The sequence below is a fragment of the Parasteatoda tepidariorum genome, chromosome 1 (assembly GCF_982258835.1).
Source record: "Parasteatoda tepidariorum strain Cologne lab strain chromosome 1, Ptep-v5.0, whole genome shotgun sequence".
In the NCBI taxonomy this organism is placed as follows: domain Eukaryota; kingdom Metazoa; phylum Arthropoda; class Arachnida; order Araneae; family Theridiidae; genus Parasteatoda; species Parasteatoda tepidariorum.
This window is the reverse complement of record NC_141755.1, coordinates 19,420,993-19,432,247: the sequence shown is the minus strand read 5'-3', so window position 1 is coordinate 19,432,247 and position 11,255 is coordinate 19,420,993. Positions and strand designations below refer to the sequence as shown.

At 33.0% G+C, this 11,255-nt stretch overlaps 1 protein-coding gene across 2 annotated transcripts in view; it reads left to right on the top strand.

The window, feature by feature from the left end:
- Nucleotides 1-422: 422 nt before the first annotated feature.
- LOC107449431 (cathepsin S) overlaps nt 423-11,255 on the top strand; it is a 29,961-nt gene continuing 19,128 nt past the window's right edge. Inside the window, exon 1 of one of the 2 annotated variants that reach the window (XM_043042416.3) lies at nt 423-648. The gene's annotated coding sequence lies outside the window, so the exon portion shown is untranslated. The remainder of the gene's footprint in view (nt 649-11,255) is intronic. The other variant, XM_087160059.1, reaches the window with a different exon arrangement.

The window sequence follows — 11,255 nt, the reverse complement described above, 5'->3', positions numbered from 1 at the left end:
TATGAATCATTTCAAAGTTTGTTTTTATCAAAAAGCCGTTTAAATTTATTTAAATATTATTTCCAAACCCACTCTACTTTTTACATTCCCCAAACTGTGAATTTAGTTACAGAATTAAATTGTCTCTTGCTTCTTAGATTATTAAATGCTTAAATATCATTGTTTATTTGTTTTTCGAAGGAAACGAGTAAACCTTTTTCTAATGTGCACTTCAATGTTAGTCATCAAAAGACATATTTTTGTGTGCTTGATTTATGCTTGAAGCAAGTTGAAAACAAGCAACGTTGAAAAAAATATGTAATTATTTATGACTTCCGTATGTTTACATTTACCTACATCATAATGTACATAAATAAACCTTGAAAGTTTTTCTGGAAATTATCCATTAAATTCTTTTTATAAGCCTAAATGATATTGTAAGAGACCTTTAAATGCCGAAGACTTTATCAAAAGGTCGTTAAAGTCAACTGAATTCGCAGTAAATGTATCTAATCTGGCTTCACAATCATCAATTATACCAGTCTGCATAAGTTGCGGGAACTGTTAGCGTGTAATAACATACGCGCACAGTTACTTCTCTAAAACGTATGAAGTTCGATATTATTGCGCCAGTTGCTTAGTTGACTTTGTCCAACTTGGTGAGTCCAGGTTTGTGACCTTTTTGATTTTGAAGATTTAGACTATTTTGTTTTAAAAAATTACTGTTAAACTTTGGTTTGAAGACTATGGAACATTTTGAGTGTTTCAATAACATAATTAATGCTAAAGTGCAACTCTGTTATGGATTCTAACTTTTGCCACTAAGTAGTAGAATGTTTTGAACTCTAGGACCTCTCTAAAAGAGCTCCTTTCTCGTTTCGCCGGCCCTGAACGGGTTAAACCTTGTTTAGTCGTACACTAGGTTACTAAGCGGAAAACGTTTTGTAAAGAATAGGAGTAATAAATATTTAAATGTAAATACAGTGTGTTAAGTCATGATGTATTTTTTTCCCTGGGAACGATCAAAATTGCACCAATACTTTATGGACACTGTGTTTCATCTGATAATTATTTTTATAATTATAGACAATACGAGGGTTGCTATTTATATTTCTGGCCTAATAATGAAAAAACAAATATGTAGGATCGAAATTGGTTTTATTGTTTTTCAAAATATTCTCCATGATGATCAATACACTTTTGCATGCGTTTGAACCAATTAAGGTTTTATTGTTTTTCAAAATATTCTCCATGATGATCAATACACTTTTGCATGCGTTTGAACCAATTTTCAAAGCACTTTTTCCAGTCCGATTGACTGTGCTTAAACATGACATGACATGTCCGATTGACATGCCAAAACATGCGTTTTGAATGCATCAACCGCTTCTTCGGGGGTCGAAAATCGTTGTCCACGTAATTTATTTTTGATGTGTGGGAATAAGAAGAAGTCATTGGGTGCCAAATCAGGGCTGTACGGCGGATGACCCATCAGTTCGATCTTTCGCTCCATCAGAAATGCCTTTGCTTGAGTCGATGTGTGAGAGCTCGCATTGTCATGATGAAGAATGATTCACCTGTTCTTCTGCTTTTTTCGAATTTCTCCGATGACTTCTTGCAAACAAATGGTCGTGTACCATTCAGAATTGACCGTCCTGCGCTGCTCTAACGCCACTGTTGCCACATGACCGTTAATGCCGAAGAAACAGGCAATCATTTGTTTCGATGTACTTCTTCCTCGAACAACTTTTGTTGGTTTTGCCTCGTCTTGGAAGACCCATACAGTTGATTGCTGTTTTGTTTACGGCTCATATGCATAGATCCATGATTCGTCACCTGTGTAGATGTTATACACAGCCTTTGATGTACCTTGAACGTATTTTTCCAACATTTCCTTGCACCAATCGACACGAGCCTTTTTTTGAGCGTTTGTCAGATTATGCGGGATCTAACACGAACAAATTTTTTTTTACGCTCAAATGTTCATGCAATATTTTATTGATGCTAGTCATACTAATGTCCAAAGACGCCTCTATTTCACGGTATGTCACATGACGATCTTGCTTTATCAGTTCACGCACAGCATCGATCTTTTCTGGCACAACAACGGATTTTGGACGACCTGCACGGGATTCGTCCTGGATCGAACATCGACCACGATTAAATTCGTTATATCAATTTTTTACAGTATTGTAGGATGGCGCTTTATCGCTGAATAAAGAATTAAGTTCATCGAAGCACTCTTGTCTTGACAATCCACGTCGAAAGTTATGAAAAATAATGGCACGAAAATTTTCACGATTCAATTCCATTTTTTGAAAGAGAAGAACTTTTCAATTTACTGTCAACAACACAAATGAAGCTATAATGGTAAATCGTCTGCTGAATTTATGTTTAAAAATATCAAACTTTCGATTAAAATCGTCTGCGGTCGCCTAGCAACACTTACTGTTGCCAAGGCCAGAAATATAAATAGCAACCCTTGTATAATAGTTTACGTACCTCCATTCAAATAACTATTGTTGCAATAATAAAATAATAATGATAATAATATATTACAGTCACATATTTTCTGCCAAGTATAAGAAAGGTTAGATTGAATTTTGATTATAAAATAAAAATTATATTTTGATAGTTGTAAACTATTCTTTAAAGATATGTTTTTACTATGAATTTTAAAAATAGTGTAGAGTTCAGTTTATAGGTACCTCTTTAATCTGAATACCTCTATTAATCGAATTGAAGTAGACTTTTTTACACCTACACGGATAAAAAAAATTTGTTAAAATAAACGTACTGTATAATAATGTCTTTTCTGGTAAAAAACAACAACAGTATAATTCTGGTTAATAAAAGTAAAATAAAAGCCTTTTAAACGTTAACTTTTTCGTTCATATGGTAACGATTTACCGGAAATGATGGTTTTAAAAAGTATAACTCTTATTATCACACATTTAGAAAGAAATACAAAATTGAAGGTGAATTTAACCTAATAAATGGTTTTTATGCCATGCTCTAAGGTATTTTGATAAAACAACCAAATTTTACCAAATTTTATAACGCATTATAAAATCATATTTTATTAATAATTTTATCAAAGTAATTATTAAAGCGTTTCGGTAGAAATTATCGAGCTTTTTGGTGTTTCTATAGAGCTAGAAACACAGTAAATTTTAGCATGTTACGGTAGTTTGGACCATACATTTTTTCTCAATGTATTAACTATTCGCATTAGGTTTTTTTCTATTCTCATTTTCAGTAATACGTTCTCATATTTCCTTTATAGACAAGGACTGCATAAATTCATAGAATTACTTCTGTTTTTCTAATTCAAAAAATTTGGAATCGGTAACTTTCGTTGTTCAACCCATCTGTTCATTATTACTAGTGTAGTTAAGTCAACGTCTTCCACAACTGATTAAGGAAAGCTTGTTATTTTATCTGTGCCAAAGCAATATAATATCGTAGTGCGAAGGACTCCCTTAGGAAAATTTGCCATAGAGAAGCCTATGGTAATCTATGACAACCTATGGCTACCATGGAAATTTGTATGGCAAGATACCATATGCCTATGGTTACCATAGAGATTTGTATGGCAAGATACCATACGCCTATGGTTACCATAGAAATTTGTATGGCAAGATACCATACGCCTATGGTTACCATAGAAATTTGTATGGCAAAACCCCATAAGCCTATGGCTACCATAGAAATTTGTATGGCAAGATACCATAGGCCAATGGTAACCATAGAGGCCTGTATGGCATTTATATGGCACGTCACCATTCTCCTATGGCAACCATAAAAATTTGTATGGCAGTATACCATAGGCCAATGGTAACCATAAAGATTTGTATGGCAGTATACCATAGGCCAATGGTAACCATAAGGATTTGTATGGCACGTCTCCATTGGCCTATGGCAGTATACCATAGGCAAATGGTAACCATAAAGATTTATATGGCAGTATACCATAGGGAAAAGCTGATCTAGATCCCCACCAACAAAACAACATCTCCTATGGAGTCCTCAAAAACATCTTCTAAAAGAAAGAAATATCCATTTTTTCACCCCGAAGTTAATTAAATTCAACATGTAATCCCACAAGGCATTCCTGGTGAGTCTTTTCCGACCTCCGGGTGGCCAATTTTTCTATTTTTGAGTGTTTGAAATCCGTTGTTCCATTGATTTAGGCTTAGAGTATCAGACCGCCATATTAACGTGTCATCCACTACAAGTGGAATCTTTCGCTAACTTTGGCTACTTATTTTAATATTTTTTCGATCTCATTCTTGGTCAAAAACATTTTATTGCAAATGCCTATGCGATTATCTATCTGAATTTATTAAGTTTTTAATTTCCGGCTGTCTGGTACTTTTATTATTGGTATCTCATATATCAATATCAAAGTCAGTATTTACATTCTCATTAGTTTTTGATTTTAATTCAACTTTCTTGCAATGCATTTTTACATTATCTTACATATGTTAGGGCTTTATATTTTTACTTTGTGTTTAATTTTTGCTTGCCATTAAATTGTTCTTTATTATGTCTCTGCGTTTTACTATCTTACAACTAATATTTCTAAAGTATCCACATATACTTGTACAATGTTCTGTTACATATTTATACATAGCTTAGGGTCATAACTTAACTAGATTTGCTGGATTACTGGTTGACAATTATTTTGCTTCAATATCATCAATGGGAGAGTCCCTGGCCATATCATCTGCTGCTGTTACCAAAAATGCTTTTAACAATTTAATCTTTCCTTAAGTGTACAACTTTTTCGTCATAGCAATTTCCTTTATCCAATTAGTTTTTATTTACTATCCCTGACCAAGTGTCAATTTGTCAATAGTGCCAAGTGTCAAGTGTCAAGTGTCAATTAATTTTTCCAATTTTAATCATGTCTTGAACATGTTTTGTATTTACCAATGTTTCTATATTGCGTTCTCTTTTCTAACTGTGCTTAACACAACTCAACATAAATTTTCTGAATTAGCTTAGTATCCCATACCAAAATTTAAAAAATTTTCATACTCGCTCCGACCATCGGACCATTGTTTTACTTCGCTTTCTTTTAGGTTCCTCTAATATCTGACTCTTATCTAACTAATTATGATACCAATCAATCAAATTAACGCTTTTTATACTCGCGCCGACCTCCAGACTCACTTTCTATTTTCTTGTTTTTCACAGCTTTAACAAATATTGGTTGATTGTACTCATATATTTTGTTCTTAATCAACATAACCAATATTTTCCCCACTCGCTCTGACCACCGGACCCATTTTCTAACGGTTAGTACTAACCGTTCAAAATTTATTTGAATAAAAACAGCATTCAGAAAGGATTCTGCAAGTGAAACAGGGGAAGTTTATCAAAGAAATTTTTAAAAAAAGCTTTCTGCATATATATTTATTCTACAATTAAGTTTTGCATTTTTAATATCCATTGCGAAAGATTCTTGTAAGTAATTATTTTTTGATGTATGGTAAAATATCAACGAGAAATGTTGCCACAGCTAGCTATATGGCAAAGGTGTACCACAGCCTATGGAAAAATGTTTCTTCATAAAATGTGGCACATCTTAGCTTTATGGCAAAAATTTGCCATATAAAAAAATGCCATAGGATATTCCTATGGGGTTTTGCCTATGGTAAAATCTTGCCATATACGTATGGCAAAAATATGCCATATAAAAAAATGCCATAGGATATTCCTATGGGGTTTTGCCTATGGTAAAATTTTGCCATACACTTTTGCCATATACGAATGGCAAAATTTTGCCATACATGTACGGCAAAAGTGTGTCATATAAAAAAATGACATAGGATATTCCTATAGGGTTTCGCCTATGGCAAAATTTCGCCACACATGTACGGCAAAATTTTGCCATACGTATATGGCAAAACTTTACCATATGCAAAACCCCATAGGAATATCCTATGGCATTTTTTATGGCAAACCTATGGCAAATTTTCCTAAGCGCTCTGAAGAAATTCTAATGAAGCTTGAAAATTTATTTAAGTCAATGAAATTAACTTAAAAAACGAATTAAACCAGCTGGCATAATTAGATTCTGTTTTGTACAAATATTTAATTCAAAACAGGAAGGAAGGATGCCGCTTTCTGAGGCCATGTGCAAGTGAATTTTAAAATAAAATATCTTTATACCGGACAGTTAAAAAGACATTTATTAAATGGTCATATTGAAACTCACCCTGATTACTGTAGCGGACAATTATAATTAAAATTCAACTTAAATATTATAAAGAACAATTACAATTAAAATTCGACTTAAATGCTATAAAAAACATTAATATTTAAATTCCATAAAAAATATTAAATTAACCTTGATTTTCATAATTTATTGAGGAAAATATACAAGTATTAAAAAACGATGTCACTCTCTTAATCAGAATATTTCGATTATCCGTAATAATACTTCAGATAATCGACGTTTGACAAAAATAAAAAATGAATGCAACACAGCTGACGAAATTAAACATCAAAAAATAATTAGAATATACAGTTCGAGATGGATAGTTTGTACTCTCGCACATACATTGTTAAAACAATTCAAATTACTTTATGCTAATAAGGAATATATTAGCATAAAATAACATAATTAGAATAAAGAATAGTTATTAATTGATTCAGTGTTTTTTATCAATTTGATGAACAATTTTATGAGACAAGAAAATTTAAATTGTGCAGGAGGTATCGAAAGACGTTGAGAATATTTATGTAAACACTCGAATGCTTATTTCTAATTAATTCATTTTTTTAAGAGATCGTATTATTTATGGAAATAAATCAAATGAATTTCGAAGTTAATTATCAATATAATCTTAAGAAAATAAAAACTGAATATTACTAACATAGGTAGATGATAGTTAAAAAAATGCTTGAATAAGTTATTAGTTGACTCATCGAATAGTAAAAGAAAAACAAATACATTTATTTTATTTTTCAACATAATTTAAACTATATTTACAAGATTTCACAACTAAAATTCTTTGAAGCTTCCCATGTGTATGATTAAATATGTAAAACGTCTCAATTATATATTATATATATTAGTGAACACATTCACATTTTATGTTATGCATAAAAGCACTGTTTAGAGTAGGAAGAAACTGAACATAACAGTTAAGAATAACGTCACAAAAGTTATAAAAATAGCATATTATTCGCTTCGCAAAAAAGTGTTATTTTATGTGAAAAAATACCTTTCGTCATAACCCTTTGATGCAGATGGCACACAGGTGTCTCTTTTATATATTTTTTTTCTGATGCTCTGTTTTCAAAATATTTTGGTATTTTTTAATTATGAAAAACTGTATAATAGTCAGTGTCTGATTTACCATAAGGCTTGAGAAGCTCAGGCTTAAGCCCCCCTAACTGTTACAAGCAAGTTTTAGGAATTGTTTATGAGAATTATGAGTCAACATAGATGAAATAGATATAAACTTAAAATTACTAATATATCGTAATTAACTTATGTTAGAAATAGTTTAAAAACACTTCCTTATAAAACAACAGGTAATTTTTATTTAAAGTAAAGACCAGGAAGCCCCTGACAGTTCCTTTCCTAGGGCCCCAGCATTTCCAGATCAGGGCCCGCTAATAGTTACTAAAAACAATTTGTTAGATCATAGATTCTCAACCTTTTTAACTTTACTGCCCCCTTAAGCAGCAAAAAACATTTCAACGCCCCCCTTTGTGAAAATTCAGTTAGTTAGAGCATGGCGATGGAGCGATGTGTGCTCAATTATAACAGACAACATTAAGCAATTTATTAAGAGTTACATTTATTTGTTTTTTTTTTAAAAAAATAATGTGTACATTAACTCCATACTTTTCTCACTGCGGGTAATCGCAGTCTATTTAATTAGATAATTAAAAAAAACATCCAAAATAATTTTTTTACACTAAAAAGTAATATCAACGAAACATTAGTTTCTTAACGTTCGGTTCAATACATTTAGTGAGGTGAGAAGTCCCCTCGTTGTACAATTTCGAGCTGATTTCTTTTTTTTTTTGTAACAAGATCCATAGCAGCACTGAATTCAAGTTCCACAAGGCAGGAGGAAGGGAAGGCATTTAAATTTTTTTTTATCGATAGTCTGCAGTCCAGGGTACTGATGTTACCTTGAACTTGAAGCCAAAATTCTGCGAGACGATCACCACTTCAAAGTTTCATTAGTTGAAAGTTCGACCAATTCCTCATAAGTCTAAACCTCTGCCGTTTCAATATTCACAAAAGGGTTCATAACCCATTGAGGGACTTCCAGGGAACAAAACATCATTAAAACGGTCAGAAAAGTCCACGTGCAAAAAGTCAATGTGTTGACAATACTATTGTGCATCATCAGAGCGACTTAGCTGAACTCATTCCAACCAAAATTCTGCTTCCACAAAATGAGTTTTTTCAGAAAGGCAGAAATGGCTGACTTTTGTAGGGATCAAATTGCACTCGTCGCCATGAAGTTGTAAATTTATGCCATTAAACTTCGCAAATAAATCCGCCTAAGTCTTTCTTAAATTCTAGCATTCTGTCTCTCTGTTTTAGAGGAACTCCATCACAGAGTCGAAAAGAGTCCAAAACTTATTGAGACAGGTGCCTTCAGAAAGTCAGAGAATCTCAGTGTGTAGTAGCAAGCGATTGAATTCTTCATCATACACAGCTGTCTGAAAAATCAATCGTTGAGAGCATTACTGCGAATTTTGCTCACAGCAAACATGACATATAGCAATAATTGATGCAAACGGTTGCTGACATTTTTTCCTACTAAATGCTGTATGTGAATCACGCAATGAACAGCTAAAATATCTGGTATTTCTCTTTACAAAAGGGTGATAAACCCACGATGTCGATCCACTTGCAGGAGCGCCATCACCCACGCACTATATCGTTGTTTAAAGGGATATTTTTGATTGTATTGGATGTGGGTGGATGGTGCAAAACTGTTTCTAAAACTTCCTTGACAACCGGCAGTATCAACTCAGCGATGATTGTATGAGCTTTCCCAGAATTAGCAATAAATTTTGATGTATTATAAGAAGCTATCGAACCATCGTCGAATTTTTGTGATGAGGTTTGCTAGCAATCCTGAGACCGAAGGTGTCTTCAGAAACTTGTCTTTGATGTTCGTGAAAAATGACAAATCTTTAATTCGCTTACGTTTCTTTAGTTCGCTTTGTTACAAAGTAAACACATGGTCAGTAAAGAGTTCAACAGCGATTGAACAAATCCAAACCTCAAGTACGTGGTACGGTATTGGTGACACTTCTTTTTGCTATTCGGCATTGTTGCTGGCAGCAAAATTCAAACGATGAAAGAAAATCAACTATTTCTCCAAATTAATAAATAATTTATGGTAAAGAACTAATTCGCGCTTATACCTGGCCAAATAAACAATGAGATCGAATCAAAACTGGGGAAGAAACTGTAAGGAAACTGACGAAAATCATCATAAGAAACGTGGGTCAAATCAAACATTCGTACCGAAAGCTCATGCACTTCGATTTCCACCAAATGGCTTGAATGAGTCAGAGCCATTCGCGAAATAGCTTGAATAAATCAGAGGCAAAAACTACTGACTCGTGAGCTGCGCTCAGAGCCTAACAAAGGCAGGGACATACTGCCATTTGCCCCGGGCCCCCAAATGGAATTAAAAATTTATTTTAGATTTCCTTCCTTAATGAATTTTTTTTAAAACAGAATATCAGTATAGTGTAAAATCCGTCTGTTGCTTCTTCATTAATCTATCGTATGTACACAAAAAATCTATATTTCGTAAATCCATGGCTTTCTGGTGCGGAATTCAGCTGAATTTTTGCAATTACGATGGACAAATTTGGCCAATCAAAAGCCTGTGTTTTTGCATATCGCAAAATGCGACATTTTACAAAAATGCAAGCTTCTGATGGGCTTAATTGAGTCATCGTAATCTCGAAAATTTAGCAGAATTTCGTCTCAATGTCAGCAAGGATGTGAATTTTACGCAGCTAGATGACAATCAAGAAAACTGCATTCTGCACGATGGACATAGAATTGTCAGAAAATCAATAAAATGGACAGAACGATACCATGGGAGGGTGGGGGGTGGGGGACTTTATAGCTATTTTAGTTTCCAGTCAATTTTATTGTTATTTATGTATAATGAGGAGAAAAATTTAAATAACTCCATATAGTTCAAAGGAGGGGCCCCAAAGAAGCTTTTTCCCCGGGCCCCAATTAGGCTAAGTTGGACCCTGGCTGCGCTGTGTTAGTTCGGATCGGAGAATAGGTGTCGTATAAGTTTGTTTTACTGGTGGTACAAAAGGTGTATCAGATAATCTTAATTTATTATATTAATTTAATCTTTTTTTTTTCTTTAATATTAATTTTAGATTAATTTTATCAAATAAATTTAATTTAATAATTTTATTTGGAAGTCTTCATTTGTAAGTGTTGTATTGTTTTATTTGTGTTTTATCATAAAATTTAAAATTAAATTTAAAATTAAATTTCAATGACAAAACATGCTTATCGCCCCCCTAGCGCCCAAAACAAGTTCACCGCCCCTCCCCTTAGGAAAATTTGCCATAGGTTTGCCATAAAAAAATGACATAGGATATTCCTATGGGGTTTTGCCTATGGCAAAATTTTGCCATACACTTTTGCCATACATGTATGGCAAATTTTTGCCATACGTATATTGCAAAAGTGAATGGCAAAATTTTGCCATAGGCAAAACCCCATAGGAATATCCTATGGCGTTTTTTTATATGGCAAAATTTTGCCATAAAACTAAGATTTGCTACAGCTTATGACGAAATATTTTTCCATAGGCTATGGTACACCTTTTACAGCTATGGCAACATTTCTCGTTGATATTTTACCATACATCAAAAAATAGTTACTTACAAGAATCTTTCGCAATGGATATTAAAAATGGAAAACTTAATAATTGTAGAATAAATATATATCCAGAAAGTTTTTTTTTTTTTAAATTTCTTTGATAAACTTCCCCTGTTTCACATGAAGAATCCTTTCTGAATGCTGTTCTTATTCAAATAAATTTTAAACGGTTAGTACTAACCGTTAGAAAATGGGTCCGGTGGTTTGAGTGAGTGAGGAAAATATTGGTTAATGTTGATTAGGAACAAAATATATAGAGTACAAGCAAACAATATTTGTTAAAACTGTAAAAAACAAGAAAATAGAAAGTGGGTCTGGAGGTCGGAGCGAGTATAAAAAACGTTAATTTGATTGACATTGT